At 41.3% G+C, this 27,518-nt stretch overlaps 1 pseudogene; it reads left to right on the top strand.

Annotated features, from left to right (window-relative positions):
* Window positions 1-12,920: 12,920 nt before the first annotated feature.
* Window positions 12,921-13,614, top strand: LOC118854386 (annotated as a pseudogene).
* The last annotated feature ends 13,904 nt before the right edge of the window (window positions 13,615-27,518 follow it).

Raw genomic sequence — 27,518 nt, 5'->3', positions numbered from 1 at the left:
TTCAGGGAAATAAATAGTAGATTTGATTCCAGGAGAAAAGGGCTGGCTTCCTCTGGTTAAACAGATCCCATGATAAAATCTGAAAGTTATTCTCAAGGTAATAAGAGCAACATCTTGGGAAAGCAGCAGGAAATGGACACCAGACTATTTCAGAATTGGATACTTCACAAATAAAATGCAGTTACTCATTTGAATATCTTCATGATGTGTGTGTGTGTGTGTGTGTGTGTGTTTTAATGACTTATTTAACAGGTCACTTCGTGCAATACACCTAAAAGGACATCCCATTACTATGAAAGGGCTAAATAAAGGACTCTGAATTTAATACAAGTACTAAGACTAAAATCCTAAAATTATCCTATTGTAGTTCAAAATTGTCTCCAATAACTTAAAAAAAAGCTTAAATGTGTATACCTTACAAGGTGGTAAACAGAATAACTGGGGGGGGATGGGGCGGGGAGACATGCCAAATGTTTCACTTTTGAGTTATAGACATAGGCTCCTAATTTGTTTTGCAGAAAACATGTTTTTCAACACATCTCAATGTTCCATGTAATGTGCTATATAACACAGTTGAAAATGCTTTAACCTAAATGAGCTTTCTGCTTAAGTACATTCCAACAGCTACCTTGAGGAAAGCTGAAACTGTTTAATAATTCTAGTCTTTATTCAACTTGGTTATTAAATCCCAGATAAGTGTTTTTCTGTAATTCAAAAATACTGAATTTGAACTTTTAAAGACAATCCAGATTATACTTATAGTAAGCATAAATCACAAGCTTGTATTACAAAACCATTAAACTTTGTTTTTGTGTCTTTTTTTTAAAGTTGACTGAGAGTCAGTCAGTGATCAGGATTACATTCCTCATCCACCACTCATACTTTATGTACATGCTAGACATCCCCTCCATTCTGTTCCCTCCCATAGATGCCCAGCTCATGCTGCTGTAGAAGCTGCTGTTCATGGCTCCTTGGGTCCCTTATCTGCTCATGCTGTTCTGACCACCTTAGCCTCTGCCATCAACCCCACTCAGCTTCTGGCAATCCTGATTGCCCTAACTGGACTTGTTTGGCAAGGCCATGCCTCCCATCATTTGGCTACCTTAAGCACCGCCACTTGCTCCTGCGATAGAATTAAAAATGAGTTCCACATATCTGTGTCTCACATTTGCTTTGTCTTTGGACATAGCTGCCATAGTTATGTCTTGTGCAGAATCCAAATTGAAATGGGATTCCCTAGAGCAGAGGTTTCCAAACTGTAGGATCCACTCCCATGAGGACGGGGGAATAAGGGGAAATGGGTCAAGACCCTGGAGGAGAGTATCACGGAGCAATGGCCAAAATTACTAGATATTTTAAAGTATGCCTTCTGCATAAACAGTCCCACTTTTTCCTACAAAAAAAAGATCAAATCAAAGTTACCAGAAGGTAAACTAACAGCAGATTTGCTCAACACAATATTTAATACAGTATATTCAAACAAGGTCACACCTGAGTCAGCATGTGTCAACAATAAAGCAATATGCCCTGGTTGATATAATCATGACACGGATGAGTCAGATCCCTTCATGCTGCTTGCTGTATTTGGTTGTGAGGTATGTAACCTTAAAATTAATCACTTTGATTAATTAAATTTGATTTTGATTAAAAGCTCTATGTCTGCCACATTTCTAACATCCTTTGGTTCAGTAATACAATAGCTGGCTTGCCCCCCAACATTCCATCTTTTAAAAAAGTGAAATAGCTTAATAAGAGTTGTAAATAATTATTTAAAATTTGAAAATTTTTATTTTATCAATTTTTTAAAAAACTAAATAATGTTCCTTTGTAATAAATATATAACCAGTTTGAAGAGAAAATCCATTGGAACTGCTAAAATTGGTACAAGCAAATGCAAAAGAAACGACTTAAGAAATAAAGAAACAAAGTAAAAGCCCAAATCTCCCAAAAAATATGATCTACTATTTTTGGACTCGCAAGCATTTTTATTCATGGAAAGGAAGGACTGTTTATTTTGTGTGAAGCTTTAGCTGTAGATATCATGACACCTAATAAATTGAAATTTCTTGGAAATAAACATACCAAATATGTTGGCAAGATGATTTGTTTTTAATAAGCAGAAACCAAACTTAAAAAAAAAATAAATCAACCATGTTCAACCCCCACCTCTCTCCTTTGCAGAGGTAGGGAGTCCATGGGCATAAAACATTACTTATATTTTCGGACTCTTTAAATGAATTTTATTTTTGCTGATTTTAAATTTTTTCTTCTTTTTCTTTAAAAACATTTGGCATATGTGATGGCTCTCTGGGAAGCAAAAAGAGGGAAAGTGGGAGAAATTCTGATGATGTAAAAAAAAGATAGCAATGAAAATTTATTTTAAAAAAATATGTAAACTTTTTTTGCTTATATCATATAAAGTCGCCTAATTGCACGGTGTAAAATGCCTCATTTGACAAAATTGTTATTGTTACCTGCAGCCATTACTAGGGCTGAAATGACGCTTGCCAAATATATTCAAAGCATTTTTGACTGGTCCCATTTGAGATATACAGCGAGGGAAGAAACTTACTCATGTCTGCAGACCTTTGCCATCAGCTGGGAAACTTAAATCTTTCTATTTTATATTGCAAGTTAATGAAGCAATTTCAAAAAGCAGTACACAGACTGACAATTTGAAGGGACCTTGGAGGCCACTGAGTCCAGCTCCCTTGTTTTAAAAATGAGGAAGCTGAGGCAGAGGTCAAGTGATTTGCCCAGGGTGACACAGCTAGTAATTGTCTGAGGCAGGATTTGAATTCAGGTCTTCTCAACTCTTAGCCTAACATTCTATCCACTGCACCCCCCATCTGCCTCTATCTCCTTAAAGATGTTCACTTGATTACAGATGTACAATAGATTATAGAAATTGCTGTTGAGATTTGTGTTTGAAAACCTACCGATGTCAGTGCACCATCAAGAGAAATTTTCAGTAATAGATTTTTAATGCAGATTATATGGTGTGAGAGAACTGTATTGAACTCTATTTGGAGAAAGTTCGGTCCATGTCTGGACAAAAGCACAAAATTTCCTATTTGTATACGTCATTCCTAGGGTGCTCTGATTTTGTGCCCACCCTTCCCACACACACTGCGTGTATTTGTGAGAGTGCCTGAGGTCTGAGGGAGGGAGAAAGATGCTTTGTAGCTACTGTCCTTCCTAGACCATCTCAGTAAATGCCTGTGCTTTGAGATAATTGTCTCTTCTGGTTGACTCTTATAAGTAGGCTCACTAGTTGAAGGTTCATGAGCACACACAGATTAGCCTCCCTCTGTGCTTGATCTGTAATGGTCACTTCTGAAAAAGTATTACCACTCCGACTTCACTATCTCAGGGAGAGACCTTAGAGACCATCTAGTCTAACACCCTTATCTTACCTTGGAAGAAGCTAAGCTTTAACATAAGGCTTAGCCCAGAGTCTGGTATTTAATAAATACTTATTGACTAAGGCAGTGTGATGCAGTGGAAAGAGTTAATTGGTGTTGGAAGTCCTGGGTTCAAATCCCTAGAAAGATGTAGTAGGAGTAGTAGTAGTAACTTTACCTTGGGTGTAGATGGCTGATAATAGCTTATTGTGTCACCCCTCTTAAGGCACCTACCAATCCAGCCGTACAGTGACTCTGAACATCAGAAGACATGAGTTCAAACCCCACTCCTCCCACTTTCTGCCTTGGTGAAGGTGAGTAAATCTCTTAATGTCTCTAGACCTCAGGTCCTCACCTACAAAATAAGGTAATTGGACTACATGGCTTCTGAGGTCCCTTTGAGCTCTAGACCTACTAGCTTATGCTCACCATGTGTAAGATGGGGATAATAAGGACAACTCACTTACATCAAAGGGCTAGATAAAGGCTCAAATGAGATAACATGTAAAGTGCCCAGAGTCTGTCACCAGAAAGCCACAGGATCGAGATTTGGACTCAAGTCTTCTAACTCCATATCCAGGGCTCTTTCTTTCCACTGAACAAGGTCTTCCCAAGTCACCAACAGATCTAAATTCCCTTTTTTTTTGGAGCGGGAAGGCAGGACAGTTGGGGTTAAGTGACTTGCCCAAGGTCACACAGCGAGTAAGTGTGTCAAGTGTCTGAGGTTGAATTTGAACTCAGGTCCTCCTGACTCCAGGGCCGGTGCTCTATGTTCACTGTGCCACCTAGCTGCCCCAACAGGTCTAAATTCTTATCTGTGATTGTTCATTTCCATTCCTGAAGGTGAGCACCAAGGATATGCAAATGTCGTTGAGCATTTCCATTATCAGCTGTCTCAGTTTCAGGTCCTTCAAGAAATGTCTGCTGGAACTTGTAGACTGGATTTCAAAACAAAACAACCATTGACATATTTTTTTTTAAATCATCTCCAAATGGAAACTAGAGTCTGCCACCACCGTTGCGCAGCAGTGCTGCTTCAGGATTGTATCAACATTTTGTACCTAGGGATGACTAGTGAACTATTAGGATTTATGTGCAAAGAAAACAAGAAAGCAGCATAGTGAGGTGAAAAGAACCCCAGAGCACCTGGCAATCCTGAGGCCTGCCTGGTATCAGGGCCTTGGGCAACAAACTCTCTGGTCTCATTCTCCCCATCCATCAGAATAGGAGGATGGGAGTCCGGCTAGGGGATTTCTGACATCCCTATGAATTCTACCATGATAGGGAAAGCCCTCCCTGAAGGACAAGCTCCAGCAGTTCAACAAGAAATAGATGTATATACAGGCAATGGGATATAGAAATCTAGCTTGCCCTACAAGAAAACAGAGGGGAAAGGGATAAGAGAAGGGGTGGGGGTGATGGAAGGGAGGGCAGATTGGGGGAAGGGGTAATCACAATGCACACCATCCTGGGGTGAGGGGGGGAGGGAAGAGATAGGAGAGAAAATTTGGAACTCAAAATCTCGTGGAAGTGGATGTTGAGAACGAAAAATAAATTAATTAATAGGAAAAAATTGAAACCAAAATGTACAGGAGACAGAAGCAAGAGTAGGCATTAGAAGATGAATAGAAGTATGAGGAAAGCTAATAGTAACAATGTCATTTAAAGTTATATTGAGGAAAAGAGGGAAAGACCACTAATCAGCGTAAATGAGATATTAACCAATGCTTAAAAGAATAAAAAGCCTCGGGAAAAAAAAGAGAAATAGATGTACAATGACTGAAACAGTTAAACATAGTGATATGAAGTGCATGATTTAAACCTAATTGTCTGTCAGAAGAACTGGGTTCTAGATACTTCTCCACCTTAACTAGCAATGTGACCTTGGGTAAATCACATACCTGAATTTGTTTCCTCCCCTGTGAGATGGAGGGATTGGACCTACATGTTCTAGCTTATGGCTTAATGTGCTTGATGGTCCTAAAACTCCCAGGATTCTTTCCAGTTCTGACATTCTATGAATTTATGAACTATATTTAGCCTCCTCTTAAGAAGACCATTTGAATACCCAGAGCTTGCATAGAAGAATCAGTCTATCAGACCTAAAGATTTCAGTGTTTATGCTTCTGAAATGCTTCCGCCATTCGTGATCCAAGGGATATTGTTGAAGTAAATGGATGGAAAATGATAGCTACAGTCCAGTTATTATTTATAATATCCTAGATTTAGCTAGTCTGTAAGAGCTGAAAGCATTTGCCCATATTTTATTTATTTTAATAACAACCAGGAAGGGTAATTTGGAGCGGATATTAATATCTACAGATTACAAAAAGAGAAACACAAATGCAGGGTGGAAAAGTAATTTGCTCAAAGGTGCATAATGATTTTTCGCTAGAAGCAACCTTGGAACCCATTTTTATCTGTGGTTCAGCTAGAAACCTGGCGACCCCAAACTGAAATTTGTTTTAAAAAAAAAGTTTCTTCTACCTGAAATCATAGAATCTCATAGCTGGAAGAGCCTTTAGAAGTCATTTATTCAGTCTCTTGCCCATTGTAGAAATCCTCTCAACAACATTCCTGACAAATGTTCTTCAAAACTTTGTTTGAACTCAACTAAATTCAATCAGCATTTCTTTTTTTGTTGATGTTGTTATTTTAATTTTATTTATTTTATTCTGAACTTAGGAAATAAAACAAGCCCTTCCATAACATAGTAGAATGGAAAAAAAGATGATTGCACATGAAAATGCAAATCTATTATGTACAACTTGCTATTCCTTTTAAATATATAAAAATTTATGATGTCATATCCTTCTTTTTCCCTTTTTTCTTTTCCCTGTTTGATAGTATTTTATTTTTTCAATTACACATAAAGATAGTTTTCAATGTTCACTTTTTTTATATTTATTTTTTTAAAAATTTCCCCAGTTACATGTTAAAAAAACCAATTTTTAACACTTGTAAGAAGTGGGGGGGAAGAGGGAGCAGTTTTGTTTTCACAGAGTTGAAGGTGTCCCTCTCTCCCTCCCCACCCCCCAATTTTAGCAGAATGTAAGTCAGGTGACTGCTTGGAACTAGTTCTAATCAGAGCTGTGATCTAGCAGAAACCAGGCCCTAAGTGGGTTGGGTGAAAGGTTAGAGGCTTGTAGGAATGTTTAAATGAGCCATTTGAGGAGGACATGATGTAGGCAGTCAGGGGTTTACATCTGGCCAATGAAGAGGCTGGTGGGAAATTCGAAGAGGGGGGTCAATAAAAGGACTGGTGTCCATCTGAGTCCTTTGTACTCTCCCGTAATCAGTTCAGGGGATGTGCCCATTTATTCGGACCAAATAAATGTGAAATATATTTAAAGCGTCCCCAACCTCTACCGCTTGGGTGGCGTCCTTTCTCATGAGAAAAAAATAATAAAAACCTTTTCTGATTTGGGGCTCGGACTCCAAAACCCTTTATTGTTTTGTTGCACAGACACTTATTTTTAAAGCTTTGAGTTCCAAATTCTCTCCCTTCCTCTCCTTCCCCTCCCCCCATTGAGAAGGCAAGCAGTTTGATATAGGTTATACATGTGTAGTCATGCAAAACATATCCGTAATAGTCATATTGTGCATGAAAACATAGAATAAAAACCTCAAGAAAAATAAAGTTTAAAAAGTATGCTTCATTCTGTATTCATACACCATCAGTTCTTTCTCTGGAGATGGATAGCATTTTTTCATCCTAAGTCCTTCAGATCAACATTCACTTTTACAAGATTTTGAGTTCCAAATTTTTTTCCCCTCCTTCCCTTCCCTCCCCTCCCCCTTCCTTAAGACAGCAGGCAATCTGATATAGGTTATACATGTACAGTCATATTTCCACATTAGTCATGTTGTGAAAGAAGAATCAGAACAAAAGGGAGAAAGAAAAAACAAAAAACAAGTGAAAATAGTCTGCTTTGATCTGCATTCAGACTCCATAGTTTTTTCTCTGGATGTGGATAGCATTTTCCATCAGAAGTTTTTTGGAATTGTCTCCCATCGTTGTATTGCTGAGAAGAGCTAAGTCATTCATAGTTATCATCGCACAATGGTTGCTGTTACTGTGTTCTCCTGGTTCTACTCACTGCACTCAACATCAGTCAATCAGCATTTCTTAAGCACCTATTGTATACCAGGCACTGCCGTGCTAGGTGGTGAGGATACAAACTGTATGCACACGTACATCAAATATGTACACGATAAATAAAAGCAATTTTGATGTGGCAGCACACGAACAATTGGAGGGATGAGCTAAGACGTCACTTATGGTGGAGGTAGCGCGTGAGTTAGAAGCTGAATGGAGCTAGAGATTCCAAGAGACAGAAGTGTTGGAGAAACCATCTCAGCCATGACAGACAGCCCAAACATGATGGAACGTCATGAACAGTGAGCATCCAGGAGACCAGTTTGTCTGGAATGGAGCCTGTGTGAGGGCCTATAATAGGATTGTAAAGGGCTTTAAAAGCCAGATGAGGGCGGGGCTTACATTTCATCCTAGAGGCCGTATGGAATTGCAGACGGTCCTCCTATGGGGGAGCGACCCTTGTCCTTTAGGAACTTCAAACACTACCGGGAAGGGGAGCTTTTTACCTCTCAAGAAAGCTTTTTTTCAGACAATTGAGCCAGACAGTCAGGCAGAGTCCTCAAGAATCAGTGACCCAGGATGTTCATAACAATGCTCTGTAGGATAAGTATCACACCCGCTCTATAGTTCCACAGGTGCCTTCTTTTCTCCCCTTTTTCAGGTGTAATGTTATTCTATTCACCTACAGATTAATATTTGTTATCTTCTGCTCTCTCCATGAGTGAAGGTAGGTGGAGCCAACAGTGCATAGAGCACCAGACCTAGAGTCAGGAAGACTCATGTTCCTGAGTTCAAATCTGGTCTTAGACAATTCCTAGCTGTGTGACCACTGAACTCTGCCTCGGTTTCTCATCTGTAAAATGAGCAGGAGAAGTAAGTGGCCAACTACTCCAGTATCTTTGCCAAGAAAACCCTAAATGGGGTCACCAAGGGCTGGACGTGACTGAAACATGATTGAACGACCAATAACCACTCTCTTGAGATCTTCCTTCCTGAATAATCTCTTCTGTCATATTTAGGATCTCCTCACCTTCTCTAATAAGCCACAAGGTAATTATCGTAATTAAGAACTAGCGTTTATACAAATTTACCAAACCCTTTACAAATACGATCCTATCTTAATCTCACAATAACCAGCACAAGTAGATGCTATTACCACTCCCATTTTACAGTTCAGGAAACTGAATCAGTCAGAGATTAAGTGACTGGCTCAAGTCACATAGCTACTAAATGCCCAAGGCTAAATCTGAACTCAGGTCTTCCAGATTCCAAGTCCAGTACTCTATCCACTGCGACAGGTGCCCCTCAAACTCTTCCAACTTCCCTTCTAGCAGGGAAAACAGACTGTAAATGTAACAGATGTAAACCATCTGGAGATCATCCGGTCCAACGTTGACATTTTACAGATGAGGAATGAGACCCAGAAAGGGGAAGGGGCTTGCCAAAAATCTAATCCCAGTTCAGCCAGTCAATTGCTGTGTGACCCCGAGCAGAGTTGCTCCCTTCTCCTGACCTCATTTTCTCATCAGAAAAATAAAAAGATCGATTGGATTTGGTATCTGAAGTTCCTTCCATCTCTGAATCCTAGGAAAGAACCTGTGCCTACAGATGCAGTGACAAAAACACAAGGAACAAAAGGGACATCGCTTTACAATTCCTTTTGTTTCCATAGTTCCAAGGGCCTCTAGATTAGCTCCCTCCTGGAAGCTCTCACCCATGTAAAGGACAAAAAACTGCTTACTTCCACACTTGTCTTGGGAAGGGCGGCTTTCGAGCCTGTTTAATCCTGCCTTTCTCCTACCTATTACCTTGCTAACTTCTTGTTGTTGACTGGTTAGCAATTAATAATCAAGTTAACAGGGCTTCTTAAAACAAACTGACATAGAACCTAGTAGAGTTCAAACTGTAATAAGCAGCACAGGTGGTTTCCTGCTCACCCAGCCACCTCATTTGTTTCTGTGCCTGTTCAAAATGGCCCTAAACCTAGATTAGGAGGTGACTGTGGTAGGAATTACCCCTGCCTCCCCAAGAGGAGCTGACCAGGTCCATCCCTCTATTCCACCCACCCCCATATGCAGGGACTCTTGGGTACATTCATTAGAAAAAGAGTTCTTCCATTTCTGGTCATACTGCAGAGAGCCAGAGACAAAACAGTGGCCCCATAGGGCTAAAGAGCTTCTGTGGGCCAGAGATTCTAGAAACCATGACTGGAAGGCAAAGACATTGGTGGGGCAAAAAGTTGGAGCCATATAGAACTTGGGACTAGAGGAAACAGGCATCAGGGAAAGCTAGAGCTATTGGAAGAGAAACTCCAACTTCACTCTTTGCTGGGGTCCTGCACAGAGCAGTGTAGTGGATCATGGGATCTGTACAGGACCCTGGAAGGGTTGGGGTCCTACTGACTTTCAGCTAGGCATGGATCTATACTGTGTTCTTGATTGTGTAAATAAAATCTGTTCTGTGTTTTATACCATGTTACCCTGACTGTTTATAACGGAACTAAGGGCCACTTTTTCGTGGAGTGTCATACACTGAAGATTCCAGTGTTCACCTGGGTGGGGACAAACGTACTATAGAGAGATCATCAAAGTGGCCTAGCTATCTTAGAGGGAGGCTCTGACTTCATCATTCAACTAAAACTGTTCTCTTCAAAGTAACTTTTTAAGAAAATTATTCGGCCTCAGATGCTTGACAGACTTACTAGCTGTGTGACCTTGGGCAAGTCACTTAACCCCAATTGTCGTGCCCTCCTTCTGCAAAAACAAACAGACAAACAAGAAAATTATTAATCTTTTGTTTATAACCTAAATTCCTACATGTATACTCCCTCCACCCTTCCTAACCTAAATTCCCACTTGTATATTCCCTCCACCCTTCCCAGAGAGCCATTTCAGATACAAAGAATATTTTTAAAAGAAAAAACAACAAACAAAAATGATTAATACATCCAAAAAATCTGAAAGTGCACATAGTGTGCCACACCTTTGTCCTTTCCACCTCTTCAAAGGACTGGGAAGAGGTAATTTCTCATATTTCTTTGTTCCCACGCTTGTCCTTTGTAATCCTGCAACATTCATTTTTTATTGTTTTGTATTGGTTCTTTCCATTTATTTTGTTGGAGTCATTGTGTATATTGTTTCCTTGGCCTTGCTTACTTGGTTCTGCATCAGTTCATGTAAGTCTTTTCATACTTCTCTGCATTCATCATGTGCATCATTTCTTACAGCACACTAATATTCCATTATTCATGTACTGCCATTTGTTTAGTCATTCCTCAATTGATTAGCATCTACTTTTTAAAAAATCCTCAGCACTTAGCAAGTGCCTGGCACATAGTAGGCACTTAATAAAAGGTTACTGATCAATTGATTGATATGCCACACATGTCAGTTGTCTATTTACTTTGGATATCAACCTTACCTGAGATATTTGACACAAAGTCCCCCCCCACCCCGCCCAAGTCAGTATCTTATCCTAGATGCATTAATTTTGTTTGTGCAAAAGCTGTTCAATTTAATGAAAGAAAAATTATCTATGTTATCTTTGGTAATTATCTCTGTCCTTTGTTTGGATAAAAGCATAACTTCTTCCTGTAGCTATGAAAGGCCTAGGACCTGCTTCTCTTTTTTTTACCTTTTTTATGGTAAGAGCTATGATATTCAGGACACACATTCATTTGGATTTTTATTGTAGAATATGGTATAAGATGTTGGTTTGAGCCTAATTTCTTCCAGACTGCTTTCCAGCTTTTCCAGTAGTTTTTGTCAAATAGTGATTTGTGTTTTGGGGTACATCACAAACCGGGTTATTGAGTTCCATTATTTTTTATTCCTCTTTGTCTAGATTGTTATTAGTGATCTCCTAACCGCCAAGCCTGATGGACTTTTTTACATTTTCATCCTTCTTGACTTCTATTTAGCATTTGACGTTGTTGAGTACCCTCTTCTCCTGGACATTCTTTACTTTCTGTTTTTGGGGTTTAAAAAAAAATTTGGAGAATTCTTTCTCTTGGTTCTCTTCTATTAGTGTGATCACTGCTTCTCACTTTCCTTTACTGGATCACTATCTATATAGATTCAGGGTAAGGGCCAATGAAAGTGCTTCTGTCGGTTCTGCACAATGAGCTAAGATCTTCCCTTTGGAGCCCAACACAACCATGATTGTGGTAGCACCCAATGCTGGAGCGGTCCTTTTCTATTCAGTCATTCAGGATTATGTGACACAGGGCTAATAGATGAGGAAGGTCAACAGCACATGTTGGGAAGGGGACTGAACAGTAATTATACAGTCATCTATTACATCCCAGGGCCATTGCTAGTTGTCTTGACTTCTGTCTTGCCACTGGGCTTTGATGACTCTGGAAGAGATAGGCTGAAAACTGTGCAACTCTGCCTCACTTAAATCCAATCCATGTGCAAGTCAAGTCACACTGTGATGTCCATGATCCTCTTCAAAAACAAAGCTCAAACAACAACAAAAAGTCCCCACGGGTCCTGGGTTGCATAGTATTTAAGGATCTAGGATGACTAGACTCTCCTGGTCCAATAGGGAAGAGAGTAATGGCTTTGGAGTCAGAGGATCCAGGTTAGAATTAAATTCAAGATCTGCAATTTATCCACTGTGTGACCTTAGGCAAGTTACTCTCCTTCTGCCTATGTAAATTGAAGGAGTTGGCAAGTCCCCACCAACTCTAAATCCAATGATCTTATGAACTGTGAGATTCTATGATTCCAGGCTCTGGCAAATCCCCTTCTTTCCACTGGCTTCAGGCCCAAGACAGACTGCAGTGGCCTCCATATTCCTTATTTGTTTGGATAAAGGCCAGACAAACTCATGCCTGGCCTAGAACCAGAATACCCTGCCTCTAACAGCAAGAAACGCAAATGCAGTGGCCTGCTCTGGTATCTTTTGTCCTAGGTTGTTCTGTGAGCATTCATTATTCTCATTTGAACCAGAGTCCCCACAACCACCCTGTAGATCAGGGATTCTTAACCTTGGGTTTGTTGATAGATTTCAGAAGATCTGCAAAGGTGAATGGGAAAAAAAAATCACATTTTTTTAAAGCTAAAAATAGATTTCTTTTGTAATCGTATGTGTCTTTTTTTTTTGCATTTAAAACATTATTCTGGGGATAAAGAAATAGAGCTCTGCCTATACACGACTGTCCCTGGGGCACACCCCCACTAGAGGGGACACCTGTCCAGCTTTGTGTCCTAGGCTCTCTATCTCTCCTTTCTCTGTGTCTTTATCCGGACTGTATCTTCTGTTTTTTTCAGCATCTCTTTGCTTCTGCTACCCTCCTTGGCTCTGTCTCATTCTATCAATTACTGTGTCTCTATTTCTTTTGTCTCGGGCATCTGTCTCTTTTTGCCACTCTCTTGTTTCTGTATCTCTCAGAGCTTCCCACTCCCTCAACTATGTTGCTCCTGACATCGTCACTGCTTCTATTGCTAAGAGGAATGAGAATAAGATTATTGGTGGCCTCACCTGTATTTCCCCACTCCCAGCCCCAGCAGGCCAAGCTGTTCATCTGCCGAAGGTATACAATCAATGGGTCCTCATAGCTGCTCACTGTGCCCCCTGGGACCTTCGGGTGCTCGTGGGGAAGCACAGTCTTGGGCACCAAGAGCCCTCACAGCAGTTGACCTCCAGGTGCCTTACCCTCAGTACAACCCCAGCACCATCAGTCATGACCTAATGCTGCTCTGCCTTGAGAAGCCAAGGAAACTGACCTCCAAAGTTCAACCCATCAAATTGATATAGGGCTGTGACAGCCCCAGGAAAACCTGCCTGGTGTCAGGCTGGGGTACCATTCCCAGTCCTATTGTCTGTTATCCCAGAACCCTCCAGTGTGTCAAAATCAATAACTCCTCTGAGGATAAATGCCTACCCTGGAGCCTTCAACTGAGGCATGGTCTGTGCTGGGGATGAGAAGGGTGCAGAGGACTCCTGCCAGAGTGATCTGGGGGCACCTTGGTGTTTGGTGGGACACTGCAGGGCCTCATGTCTTAGGGCATGGAACATTGTACCCTGGCCAGATATTCAGGTGTCGATGCCAACCTGAGTCATTATCGCACCTGGATCTAAAATGAAATGAAGAAGAAACAGTGACACACTTCCTCTAACCCCCACAAAAGCTGCCTAGCCCCATTTGTCCCCAGTCCTTCCCTCAGAGACAGGTGGCTTGAAACTCCAGTCCCACACTCCACAAAGGAGCCCAGGCATCCTGACTTCCCCAGCTCCTGATTCCTCTGATCAACCCAGTTGAGCTGCCCCTCACCCCCAGGGACTCAGAAACTCTGACCTCCTAGTCACAGGCCCCAGGTTTCCTCATCCTCATTTCCACCTTGGATTCTAATGCATGGGAAGGAAATCAAAGGTTTTAGGAATGGAAAGGACTTAAGAGCACAAAATAGCAAAGCCAGAAGAGACCTTTTAGAGAGACCATCTACTCCAATTAATCTTTACAAATGGGGAAATTGAGAGTTAAAGTGACCTTCTAATGTCACATAGCCAGGATGCAGCAGAACCAGATTCAAAACTAGTGTTTTCTCCCCAGTGATCTGGGGTCTGAAGGTACAGATCTGTCCCCAACCTCCCAGACTCACCCTGGTTCCTTACATGAACCCACCACCATCACTGCTCAATATCCAGAGCAATCAATAACTGAGCTGGTACCTGTGGGTCAGTCCTCCCCCAGCCCCATACCTACCAAAATATGTTTTTAAAACCTCATTATTCTGAGAAGAGGACCAAAGGGACCCAGGACACACAAAACCAGTTAAGTAGCCCTGCTAAAGATCAAGGTGGTTTTTTTGGCAGAGATTCTCAATAGGAGTATATGCAACTTAACCCTGGCTCTAAGAACTCTCAAAGCAGAAGTACTGTAGCATGTACCTTGTGGTTTTCCATGAAATAACAAAGAGCTGGTGGACACATGATATTATAGTTCTTGGAAGTATTACAGCTTAGTATGAAGTCTATTTTCCTTAGGGATTCTCATCTGACCTTGACACAGCTTGGAACCCACTATCTAAGATGAGGTGATATAACGGGAAACTGTGAGTTCTGATTTCTGTAGTCTGAGCCAGGAAAAGTCACAGGCTTGACTCAATCAGCCTTTAGCCTTAAAAAGTAGTAGAATCCTAGGCAAGCATTATAGAATATTCTGATGTAATCTCTCATGTGAGGGGGGGGGGTGCTTTCCATAATGTTAAAGGACAATCAGAGCATAAATAAAAACCAGATGAGCACAGAGTAAAAAGCCCATTAGATTACAGAATTATAAACAACCACACAACTGCAGGAGGTAAGGTAAGCACCATCTGTTTTAAGGCAGGGGTCTTACTGGACCAGATGTGACATGGAAACATGGAAAGTCAGACTTCTAGGTTTACATTGGGGTAGGGGGTGGGGGGCAGGCTACATCAAGACACAAGAACAATGAGAAAGCTGGGCTGGTATGTCAAATGGAAATATATGCAGTCACTAAACACAGACAGTTTGTCATAAGCAAGTCCAATAGGCTTCTATGGCCTATGTTAGCCAGGTCCTCCAAAATGGGCAAAAACCAGACGTGCACCTCAAACTCACCATGTCTAAAATGAACTCATAATTTTCCTCACAAACTCCTCCAGATATTTATTTCTGCTGAGGGCATTACCATCCCCCCAGACCCCCAGGTTTGATGCTTTCTGTTTCCCTTATTTACAGCCATAATTAGAAATTCTTGTTTCTTAGGAAAGCAGCAAGAGAGATGACCTCAAATAAACTTTTAAAAGCAAATTCATTTGCATGGGAATCGAGGGAAGAGACCTCAGACTCTAGGACACCACCCCGTAGGGAGGAGAGATATTCCAGGAAACTATGAGGTCACTGCTGGGAAGGCAACACAGTGGGGCTGGGTTGAGCTGGGAAAGAGCTCATCAAGCGAACAGCCACCATGGGAGGAAGCGTGCCATCTGGTAACTTCCTATTTTAACAAATTCTTCCTACTACTTAAGTACTAAGCTCAGCTGTTTCTACCTGCTGAAATAGTGTAAATTTTGTTAGTAATTCCCTCCATTTTGGTGTCCTGGGGCAAAGATTCGGTCACCTTGAGAGAATACATCTGTAGCTTCTTATAGGCAAGAGGGATGATTTGAAGGGTAGTTTTTCCAAGCTGGAAGGAGGGACTGAAGGATCATGGGCCGTGACAGAGAAGCCCAGGGAATTTCTGCTTTCTACAGAGAACAAAGGGGTACAGGGCAGACACGTACTAGCAATAAACTAATAAGATAGGAGGGCTATTTATTTTGCTACCCTAAAGTAAATAATCATGAACAAGTTGCATCCTTCTCTGTCTCACTGACCCCCTTAAGGAGTGATCTGCCTGCACAGAATTTGCTATTTCAGTGGACAGACCTGCTCGGCAGGCAGTGGGGCACATGGTGAAATTACCCCCTTCCCACTCTCTCTCCATTGTCTGCTCAACAGGAATTACTACCCTCAGGAGTTTCCTGTTCTACTTGCAATTTGCTTGTTTTCTCCCTTAAGCAGTTTTGTTTCCAGATAAAGATAAACTAATTTTTGTTGCATTCTGAGCCAATGTTTGGATTAAGGAGTAGGTTGAGGAAGGGAGGGTCAAAAGGGAACTAAGACCAACATCCTTAGATTTAACCTTGAGTTCGCTTTAAGGTTCATAGATGAATAAACAAACTGTAAAACACATCATAAATGTTGGCTATTATTATTTCCATAGTTATGGATCTGCCTTCACCCCCATATTTAATCTATTTCCAATTGGTATTGATTGTACCTAGTACAGGACCATGATTTTGAAGTCTGGAAAGTCAGGGACTTGACCAAGAGGAGAATGAAAGCAGGTTGGCTCAGTCCCTTCAACTAAGTAAGAATATCTGGGAGGAATTCCTCAATGTGAAAAGTAGGGCTAATGGTGAAGGGATCTTGTAGAGGGATATTTCATGGTGAGCAGTCCAAAGAGGTGTTAGGATGTTCCAAAGTAAGGAAGTGTCATCAAAATCAGCACCAAATTAGAAGAAAGAATAAAAATAAAATTATATGGCATCCAACTGAAGCAACTCTGACTACATGAACACAGTCTTTTCAATTTTTATTTAAAGTTTAAGTAATATTTTATTTTTCCCTAATTATACAAAAAAACCACAATTTAACCTTTTTTTTAAAAGTTTTGAGTTCCAAATTCTATTCCTCCCTCCCTCCCCACTTCAGTCCCTGAGATGGTAAGCGATCTAATATAGGTTATATATGTGCAATCATGTAAAAAAATTCCATATTTGTCATTTTGTGGAAGAAAACTTGAACTAAAAGAAGGAAAGAAAGAAAGTGGAAAATAGTATGCTTGGGTCTGTATTCAGATGCCATCAGTTCTGTCTGTGGAGGCAGATAGCATTTTTCATCATGAGTCCTTAGCAATTGTCTTGGATCACTGTACTGCTGAGAATAGCTAAATCATTCACAGCTGATCATTGTAAAATATTGCCGTTACTGTGTATAATGTTCTCCTGGTTCTGCTCATTTCACTCTGCATCAGTTCATGTAAGTCTTTCAAGGTTTTCTGAAATCATCCTGGGACAACGACTTGATGCTAAGAATTAGGAAATGGATAAAAGAACAGATGACACAGACTATTTCCTAAGGAAGTTTATCCAATGTAACAAAGAAACCCCCCAAAAGCACCCTAGTAAGCAAATGCTTGATTTCCGTACAGAGAAAGGGCAACTGAAAGTAATATTGGTTTAAAATATTTACTAGTTTGTTTTTGTTTTCTTAATTCTGTCCCTAAGTTTGGTTCTTGGCTCACAGATGCTCAGGGAAAGCCCAGGACTCTTCTTTCTGTATGATTCCTCCTCAGTCTTGTTCTTTCTTTTCCAAGTCTGCATCAGGCACAATCCCTATCTCCAGGTTTAGGGTCCCATAGAAGTCTGAGATCATGGAGCTTTAACCAATAAACAGTAGTTCTTTTGCCTCAAGATTTGATATGAAGATATGATGGAGAGACTGCATGTTATTTCACAGATAGAGGAGAGGAACAGGTTTCTTTTATCTTTGGGACTGAGAAACAAGATTTAAAGGTACAGAGGCAGGCTAGCACAGAATAAGAATAGGGAAAATGGAAAGTGGTTTTGATTGGCTGCAATATAGAGTATGTGGAGGGAAGTAGCAAGAAATAAAGCTGGAAAGCTATATTGGAATCTAATCATGGAGGGTACTGAATGTCACTTTATTAGGTAGGCAAATAAGAGATCACTAAATGTCTTTGGTGGTAGGAGTGATGTGATCAGAAGATTACAAGGGCAGCTTTGTGAAGGATACAGTGAAGAAGGGACCGACTGAATTCAGAGAGAGTAGATAGGAGGCTGGGCAACTAGGTGTGCAGTAGATAGAGTGCTGGGCCTGGAGTCAGGAAGACTCATCTTCCTGGGTTCAAATCTGGCTTCAGATACTTGCTAGCTGTGTGACCCTGGGCAAGTCACTTCAGCCTGTTTGCCTCATTTTCCTCATCTGTAAAACGAGCTGGAGAAGGACATGGCAAACTACTCCAGTATCTTTGCCAAGAAAACCCCAAATGGGGTCATGAAGAGTCAGACACAACTGAAAAACAACCGAACAACAAGAAGTTAGGAGGCTAATATAGATTCTAGTTGAGTCTGAAGCATTTATCATATAATATGGGCTCCCTATGATCTCCAGGATCAAATTTGAAATGTTCTGCATGGTGTCTAAAGCTCCTCATAACCTGACCCTCCCCTATCTTTCCAGTCTTCTTATACTAACACCCTTACATGTACTCTTTGATCCAGTGACACTGACTTCTGCTGTTCCTTAAAGAAGACAATCTATCTCCAGACTCAGGGCATATGTACTAGCTGTTCCCTATTCCTGGAATTCTGTCCCTCCTCATCTCTGACTTCTGGCTTCCCTGGCTTCTTTCAAGTCCCAACCAAAATCCCACCTTTTGCAAGAAACCTTCCCCAGCACCACTCAATGATAGCGCCTTCCCTTTCTTGTTTCATTATCTCCAATTTATCCTGTATCTATGTGGTTTGTATCTAGCTGTTAGCATGTTTTCTCCCTCATTAGCCTGTGAGCTCCTTGAGATCAGGGACTGTCTTTTGCTTTTCTTTGTATCTTCAGTACTCAGCACAACACCTGACACATAATTCACAATTAATAAATGCTTGTTGACTGATTGACTATTTTGTATTAAAGATATCTATTTGTGCCCCTCCTACATGATAATGCTTATATAAGTTGGGCTTTATCTAAATTTTGTAACACTACCTTCTATCCTCAGCCCCCAACCCTCAGTGAGCACAGTGCTTCTGCACAGATAAATAATTTTCTGAAAAGATGAAATGAGGTTCTGAACCAAAGTGGTGGCTGTGGGCAGAGATGGATACGAGAGATATATAAGGCAGAAAAAAAAACCACACTTGTTTAATACTGGAGAGGAAATAGTTAAACATTTACTGAGCAATGTAGAGCCTTGTATTAATCTCTGCGATGACTATAAAGATGAATGAACAATGGATATAAATATCTCTTTGATCTCATGGAGCTCATAGTCTGATGGGGGAGACTGAAGATGAACAAAAATAACTATGATGCAAAATAAAATATGATACGTGCCTAATAGTAGTACAATTGGCAAAGTACTTATTTCCACACAGGGAAGAAAGACTAAATTACAATATTCGTGACCTTCACTAAGTTCACAATTTCGAATTAGTTGAATATGGAGCAACTGACTTTGCTCAGAATACCAGTTTTTCTTCAAGATACTGGATGGGAGAAGCGAGGAACCTGCATTGATTCAAATTTTGGGGGAATTCAGGGGAAAACCCTAGGGAGTAGACTTGGGAGTTTTGGCACTATGGGCATCGGTCTTATTGTGGGAGGCACTTTGTTACCTCCTTAGTCCAATCTTTTAGACTTTATGTGGCTGTCATGATCAAGGGCTGCCTATCCCTCTGCTTTCTCCCTTAGTCTTGAATCTTTGCTCCCCCAGTTCCTTACCTTCTCTCCCCTTGGTATAGCCTATTCTGCTGCTGGGGAGAGAGCAGTTCATTTGGGCTGAAGTAGCCATGAGAGTCAATTGGCCAGATAGCCTCAGCTTTTCAAAACTTGGTTGAACTCTTTTACACAACCAGAGCTTCCCAGCTGGAATCCCAAAAATCTGCATTTTGGGGTGTGAACCTTCTCCAAGTTGCATGCAAGATGTCTTTATTTGATGGATGTTTTCACAACTCAAAATACAGGACCCTTAAAGAAAAGGATTCACATGTACAACAATATTCATAGCAGTTCTTTTTGTAGTGGCAAAGAACTGGAAATTGAGGGAATGATCATCAATTGGGGAATGGCTGAACAAGTTGTGGTATACGAATGTAATGGAATACAATTGTGCTATAAGAAATGATGAGCAGGCAGATTTCAGAAAAGTCTGGAAAGACTTATATGAACTAATGAAGAGGGAGGTAAGCAGAACCAAGAGAACATTGTACATTGATTTCCACAAGATTTTGAGTTACAAATTTTCTCCCCATTTCTACCCTCCCCCTACTCCAAGATGGCATATATTCTGATTGCCCCGTTTCCCAGTCAGCCTTCCCTTCTATCACCCCATTCCCCCTCCCCCCCATCCATTTCCCCCTTACTTTCTTATAGGGCAAAATAGATTTCTATGCCCCATTGCCTGTACATCTTATTTTCCAGTTGCATGCAAAAACAACTTAAAACAACTTCTTTTTTTGAGCATCTGCTTTTAAAACTTTGAATTCCAAATTCTCTCCCCTCTTCCCTCCCCACGCACTCTCCCTAAGAAGGCAAGCAATTTGAACGTTGTACATTGTAACAGCAACATTGTGTGATGACCAACTTTGATAGACTTAGCTCTTCTCAGCAATACAATGATCTAAGACAATTCCAAAAGACTAAAGATTGAAAATGCTATCCACATCTGGAGAAAGAACTATGGAGTCTGAATGCAGATCGAAGCATACTATTTTTTCTCTTTTTTTCTTTCTTGTGGTTTTCCCCTTTTGTTCTAATTCTTCTTTCACAACATGACTAATGTGGAAATATGTTTTTAAAAAGAGTATGGTATTTAATAAATTTTTGAGAGTTAAAAAAAAACCCACCACTAAAATACAGTACCCTTGATGCATGAGTTTGAAGTAAAAATTTCCAGAACTGCTATCCAAATGCTCTATTAATCATCTGGGTAATTTCAGAAAATCCTAGTTCCCATCACCTCTCCTCTCAATAACCTAATGCCTACAACCATATATAGAAATATATCAAAGTATATAGTGATTTAATTTGTATGGTTTTACCTACCTCTTTGCAATTTTTTTTTTTTTACTTCATCCTCCACATCAGATGTTGGGGCCAAAGCTGCAATTATTTTCATGGTGGTCTTTTTGGAAATACTTATCATGAACACTGAAATACAAGATGACCAAATGTTCCATGAAATGAGGTTTCTTGCTGTCCTTGGATCCATGCTAAAGTAAACTCCATCCACTCTTGTATTTTTTTTTCAAAGGAGAACCTATGAGCTGTTCTCCCATTTAGCTACAATTACCTTATACCTTTTAATTTCATTAATTGAGAGAATAGCAATGTTAATGTGGTTCAGTTTTTCCATTATTATGTCAACTCTTAGTCACTGGACTAAGATTTTACATTTATGGAACCTATAACGAAATTAATGTGTATAGGCAGTCAAAAAATTGTGATTTTTAAAAACCACCCTCTGCCCTCTTTTTTGCCACTCCACTAGAAAGAGCTATCCACTGTTATTGCCTCTGATGCCTCTCACCTCACTCCCTTCTTAACCTTTTGTAACCAGGTTTCTGACCTTACTATTCATCTCCTGGATGTTCCCTTCTATCAGGGTTTTTGTGGCATTATTCTCTTTTTGCTCTTCCCCTAGCTGGCTGACCATTCCTTCTCATTGTCCTTTGCTGGATTCTCATCCACATCATACCTCAACTCCTAAGTGAGGATTTCCCTCTAGGTTTTGTCCTGTGCCCCTTCTTTCAACACTGTCTCCCTCTGTGATCTCATCTGCTCATTTGGGTTCAATAATCATCTTTATGCTGATGACTCCTAAATAGATATTTCTATCCTTAGTCTTCCCTTAAGTTCTATTTTCATATTGCCAACATCCTATGAGATATTTTTAACTGGATAGCCTGTAGGTATTTCAAACATAACGTGTCTGGAATAGAACTTATTACCTTTCTCCAAAATCCTACCCTTCTTCCAAACTTCCCTGTTACTATCTAGGTCAGGGGTGGGGAATTTGTGGCCTTGAGGCCATATGTGGCCCTCTAGGTCCTCAAGTGAATCAGTCAAAGGGCCTTGAGGACCTAGAGGGCCACAAGTTGCCCACCCCTGGTAGGGCCATCCTTTTACTCAACCTGAACTCAAAACCTTGATGTCATCCTTCACTGCTCACTCATATGCATATATACACTCAGTCATACACACACATATATACCTTATGGTTTCTGCCTTTCAACAAACATTACTCATGTACTCTTCAAGTCTTTCCTCCTTCCAATCTAGTCTCTACACCAGGGCTGTCCAAAATGCGGCCCACAGCCGCTGCATGCAGCCCACAGTGTGATTTATGCGGCCCCCTCTACAAGCATAGAAATTTACATAAATGCTTTAGTAAATGAAACCGAGCTACCACAGAGGTCTCACTAAAATGGCAAATCAAAATATACTGTCTATTGTTTCAATAAAAACCTAAAGTTGGACAGCCCTGTTCTACATAACTGCCAAAATTATTTCCCTAAAGTACAAATCTGACCATATCATCTGCCCCTCTTCCACTGGCCAATGAGCTCAAGTGGCTCCCTATTACCATTGGATTCAAAATCAAACTTCTCTAAAGCCCTTTACAACCTGATTCCACTTTACTTTTCCAATCTTAATGCATACTTCTCTCCTTCACATAGACACACAGAATAGAAATGGCTTTCTTAGTGTTTTTCATATAGGACAATCCAAATCTCATATCTGCTCTATTGCACTGTCTGTCCCTAATGAGTGGAATGGACTCTCGCCTCTCTTCAGCTTCTTACAATGCTAATCCCTAGTATCCTTCAGGTGCCAGCTCAAGGGCCACCTCCTACTTGAAGTTTTTCCTAATCCCATCAGCTTTTAGTTACAGGCATGGGACACATGTGGCCTTGGGGCTGCAGGTTCCCCACCTCTTTTAGTGACTCCCCTAAGCCCAATGACCATTTGTATTTATTTGCACTTTCCTTTACATGTACATATTATCTCCTTTGACTAGACTGTAAATTTATTATCTTAATTCCAGTTTGTTCCCTCTGTTAATTATTTCCAATTTATCTTGCCCATAGCTTGCTTTGTATATATTTGTTTACATGTTTTCTGTCCCATTAGATTGTGAGATCCTTGAGGGCAGGGATAGTCTTTTGACTCCTTTTGTATTCCTAGTGTTTAGCACAGTGCTTGGCACATAGTAGGTGCTTCATAAATATTGACCAATTGATTGATGATTGAAGGCAGAGATTATTTCATTTCTGTCTTCATATCACCAGTGTCTAGTCAGCATAGATGCTTAATAAATGGTTGTTAATTTATTGATTGTGGATGTAGGATAAATCTGCACAGGAGTAAGAGTCACATTTAATTTTTCTTTGTTTAATGGGTTGCCATGGCCAAAGAACTCATCACAGTGGCCAGCTTTCTTGTAACAAATTTCTCTTAAGTAATTTGGTTCTTGAATATCAGGCTTGTCATTAGGACTGTATGAGAAGCTTTTCTAGCATGGCAGAACCTGCCAGAGCTAGTGTTCTGTTGGCCCAGTTTTTGAGAATTCAAGGTTACCTCCATACCACAATGAGCCATCAGAGTATAACTCTGTGTGAGGATCAGCTGACCTTTGACCAACCTCCCAGTTCAGAAAACCCAGAATTTAATAATTGTTGGTCAAGTATTAAAATAACTGTAAAGATACAATAATATGAACTAGAAATCTATTACCTTCTGCGCATACAAGGGGCAATTCCATTGGATGACAGAAAGGGAGCAGTCAGCCAGATAATCTCTGAAAGTTGGTTTGTAAGCTCTAAGGAGTAGAGACTGAGTGGTTTGTGGAGAAGACCTCTGGGCCAGGCAGAGGGAGAGGAAGAGAAGGTAATTTCCCCCCATCCTTTTTTCCCCCTTCTCCTTTCTTCCCTCCCCATAGGGTGGGTGCCTAGTAGCAACTTGTCCAGAGGGAGACATCCCATCCAGCAATTCAATAGTTCATCATTCTATTGTTATTCAATATTAAATACTTAATATTAAAGACCAGAGTTCAAATGTGGCCTCAGACACTTCCTAGGATGACCCTGAGCAAGGTACTTCACCTCTCTTTGCCTCGGTTTCCTCATCTGCAAATTGGGAATAATAATAGCACCTACCTCCCAGGGTTGTTGTAAGGATCAAATGAGACAATAATTATAAAGTGTTTAGCATAATTCTTGGCACATAGTAAGCGCTATAAATATTAGTTACTATTATTACTGTTGGCGGTTCTACTGGATGCAGCATTGGGTTTGGATTCAGAGAGATCCAAGTTCAAATCCAGCCTCAGGTACTCTGTAGTTGTGTGACTCTGGGCAAGTCACTTCACCTCTTTTGCCCCAGTTTTCTCATCTGTAAAATGGGGCTACTTCCCAGGGTTGTTGTGAGAACCAAATGAGATAATATTTGTGAAGTGCTTAGCACAGTGCCTGGCATATAGTAGGCATTTAATAAACGCTTATTTCCTTGCTTCTCTGAATCTCGTTTTCCTTCTCTGTGAAAGGAGAGAGTTGGACTAGATTACCTCTGAAATTCTGTCTAGTTCTCAATCTAAGTGCAGTGCCCTGTGTTGGGTGTATGGCAAAATATAAAGGCCTAGGAGAGCTGGAACTCAGAAACGGGAGAAGACAAACTTCAGGGGCCCAGGATTTTATCTCTCCACTGATTAAGATCAAAACTCCTCCACACTTTTCATGAGTGACTGTGACTAAAAAAAAATTAATCTCGAGGTGGCTAAACCTCCAGGCAGGAGATATCCATTCCATCACTGAGCTTGTGCTTTTTATCCTTTCTATATCTGTAGGATCTGCCAGAGGTTGTGTTCCAGTGGTGTTGCTTTTGAAGATCTGGGGTCCCCTCTGTGCTGTGTTGAGGACTCTATGGACAAATAACTACAATAATCATTTAAAAGTAATAAATGCCATTTATCCGGTGCTTTAGGATTTAAAAAGCACTTAAAATGCAAAAGCTGTTTTCCTCACCACAATCCTATTGGGTTCAAGTATAAGGATTGTTATCTCCCTTCTATAGATGAAGAAAATGAGGTTGTGACAAAGCCGGCAAAGTATGAGTCGGCAGTCTAAGACAAAGGTCCTGGGAATCAAAATCCAGAGCTTTTTCTGCTAGACTACATTAATGGATTTCCTACTGGACTCTGGAACCCACACACCCATCCCTTGGGTTACTGGGCAGAAATAACACAGCTCAAATCCTCATCTAGTGCAGAGTCCAGGCAGGAAGCACAAGTCAAATAGTAAAGTATTTAACTGAAACACACTCGAATAACAAATACCAGGCAAAGCCAGGTAGTGAATCCCTCACAAACAAACAAGAAGACTCTCTCATGGGCTCAAGGGCCAGTGGGGAAAAGAAAAACATTCTCCCTAAGGGAATTCATGCTCTAAGACACAGGTGTCAAGCACAGGGCCCACTCCTGAGTTCAGTACGAACCAGATTAAAATGCAGGTAACAAAATAAATGAAAATAGAATAAAACATAGACAATATTATATTTCAAAACTAAGTCAATATGCAGTCCTTCTAGTTAAGTTTCACATCAGTGCTCTAAGATAGAGGTGTCAAATACTGCACCCACCCCTACCTGTAGCCCCAACCAGATTAAAATGGAATTGGGAGTGTCAATGTAATTAAAATGTAACACAGGGACGGGGTTCTTAACTTGGGATTCATGAACAATTTGTTTCCTTGGTAATCCTATGTATTTTATTTTACACATTTAAAAACTCGATTCTGAGAAGGGGTCCACAGGCTTCATTAGGCTGTAAAAGGAGATCAATAACCCGTTCCAAGATGAGAGGTTGCCTTGTGTTGTGTCTGGGACATATCTGGGGTCAGCACTTCTCCTCTTAAACTGTCATTAATGGCAAAGCTGCGTTCCCTGAATATCATTAGCTGCCCTTGCTGAAGCCCTACTTCCTCTTACCACTGGGGAAGACACTTCCCTGCCGCCGTTGCCTCTTTGCTACCCTCCGAGTTGCCAAGTTCCTCTCGGCCCCGGCAACCTTATCACCACTGTGATAAATTACGTTTGTGTAATACTTTAAAGTTTGAAAAGTGCTTTTTATAATATCATCTTATCTGAGGTTTGGAACACCCCCGGGAGCTTGGTACTACAGATGCCACGTTCTCTTTTTATGGAACTGAGACTCGGAAAGGTTGAGTGACTTGTCCATGGACACACAGCAAGTAAACGTCTGAGGGAGGAGTCAAAACCGGGTCTTCCCGATTCGATTCTGAGATGATCACTCTACCCACTGTCATTACTTTGCTACAGCGAGATCATTTGTCATATTCTTTGGTCAGTCTTTTCATTGACTCAGAGATCTGCTTCAAGGGGCTGCTTATACAGTTGTGAATGACCTTCAAGCTCCTTCTCCACAGATGGCCCCTGGTCCTTGTGCCTGGCTCAGTCAGGGTGAATGTGTCCTTCCTGCCTCAGAGGGAAGCTGTTGATTGCCTCCTCACACCATCTACCCTCACAGACTGTATCTTTCTGAGGATGGGATAAACACATATACCCCTCCTATCATTTCCTGTGTACTTCCCAACTGTAGCCCTGCCCCATTAAGAAGGCAACAGAACGGGGAGAGATGGGGGGTGGTGGAGAGCACATACTGATAGCTTCTACAGCAATTCCTATTGTTGCAGTTTTAACCCTCTATATGCCACGCCTGACCCCCCCAATAAAATAATACACAAAGAAGCATTCAATAATTAGGTATCCCCTTCATGCTAGGCACTGGGGATACAATAAGAGGCAAAGACAGTCTCTGCCCTCGAGGAGCTTACAATCTAATGGGGGTGGTGGTGGCAGGGACGACAAGCAACCAACTATGTGCAAGCCAGCTAGGTACAGGACAGTATACACGGACATTTCGCACACAAAGCAAGCCATCCTCTATATTCTCCTGTCCCACTTGTGTCTCATCTCTCAGGCTAGGCAGTGAGCTTCTTGGGGACAAGCATCTGTATTGATCCGCTCCCAATCCATGACCTGGCAAGGCCAGTCTTGCTCGTTGGGTTGAATGGTTTCAATATCGCGAGGAACTTTTTGACTGGTTGGAGGGGCTCTGTTGTAGGTTGCGACGGTATTAGTGGCTAACGGGTTGAATCCCACCTCAGGAGACCTGGGTTCAAACCCTGGCTTCCACACTGACTAGGGCCAATTCAACTTGGTGAACCTCAGTTTCCCCTTATGTACAAATAGAAGTCTATTCCTCGCACTCGTTCCCTCGTGGGATCGTTATATGACCTCGAAGCACTCTGGACATGAGGCAGACTCTAGCACAGGTTTGACTTGGTCTCTTCCAGAGGCCGAAGAATGGACAAAATGGCCTTTCGGAGTCCCTCTTCTCCCTGGTATCCCTTAACCGGTCTTGACGTATAAGAACTAAGTTCACCCTACACCGGCAGCCGCCAGTGCTCCAGTAGGGCCCAGCCCCGTAGGGGGGCGTGGCCCAGGCCTGCCTCTCGTCTCCTATTGGCGGCCGCAGTTTCTGCCTCGCTGTCACTCCCCGCGGCGCTCCCTCCCGTCAGTGTCAGTGCCTCCTCCCAGCTCACCCCCGAGCGGAGGGCCGCTTCCCGTCGCGGGGGCTGCCGGGACAGTTCCAAGATGGCGGCGACGCTCCGCGCCGTCCC

This window comes from Trichosurus vulpecula, chromosome 6 (assembly GCF_011100635.1).
Source record: "Trichosurus vulpecula isolate mTriVul1 chromosome 6, mTriVul1.pri, whole genome shotgun sequence".
Lineage (NCBI taxonomy): Eukaryota > Metazoa > Chordata > Mammalia > Diprotodontia > Phalangeridae > Trichosurus > Trichosurus vulpecula.
The sequence above is the reverse complement of the archived record's forward strand: the minus strand, read 5'-3'. Positions and strand labels throughout refer to the sequence as shown.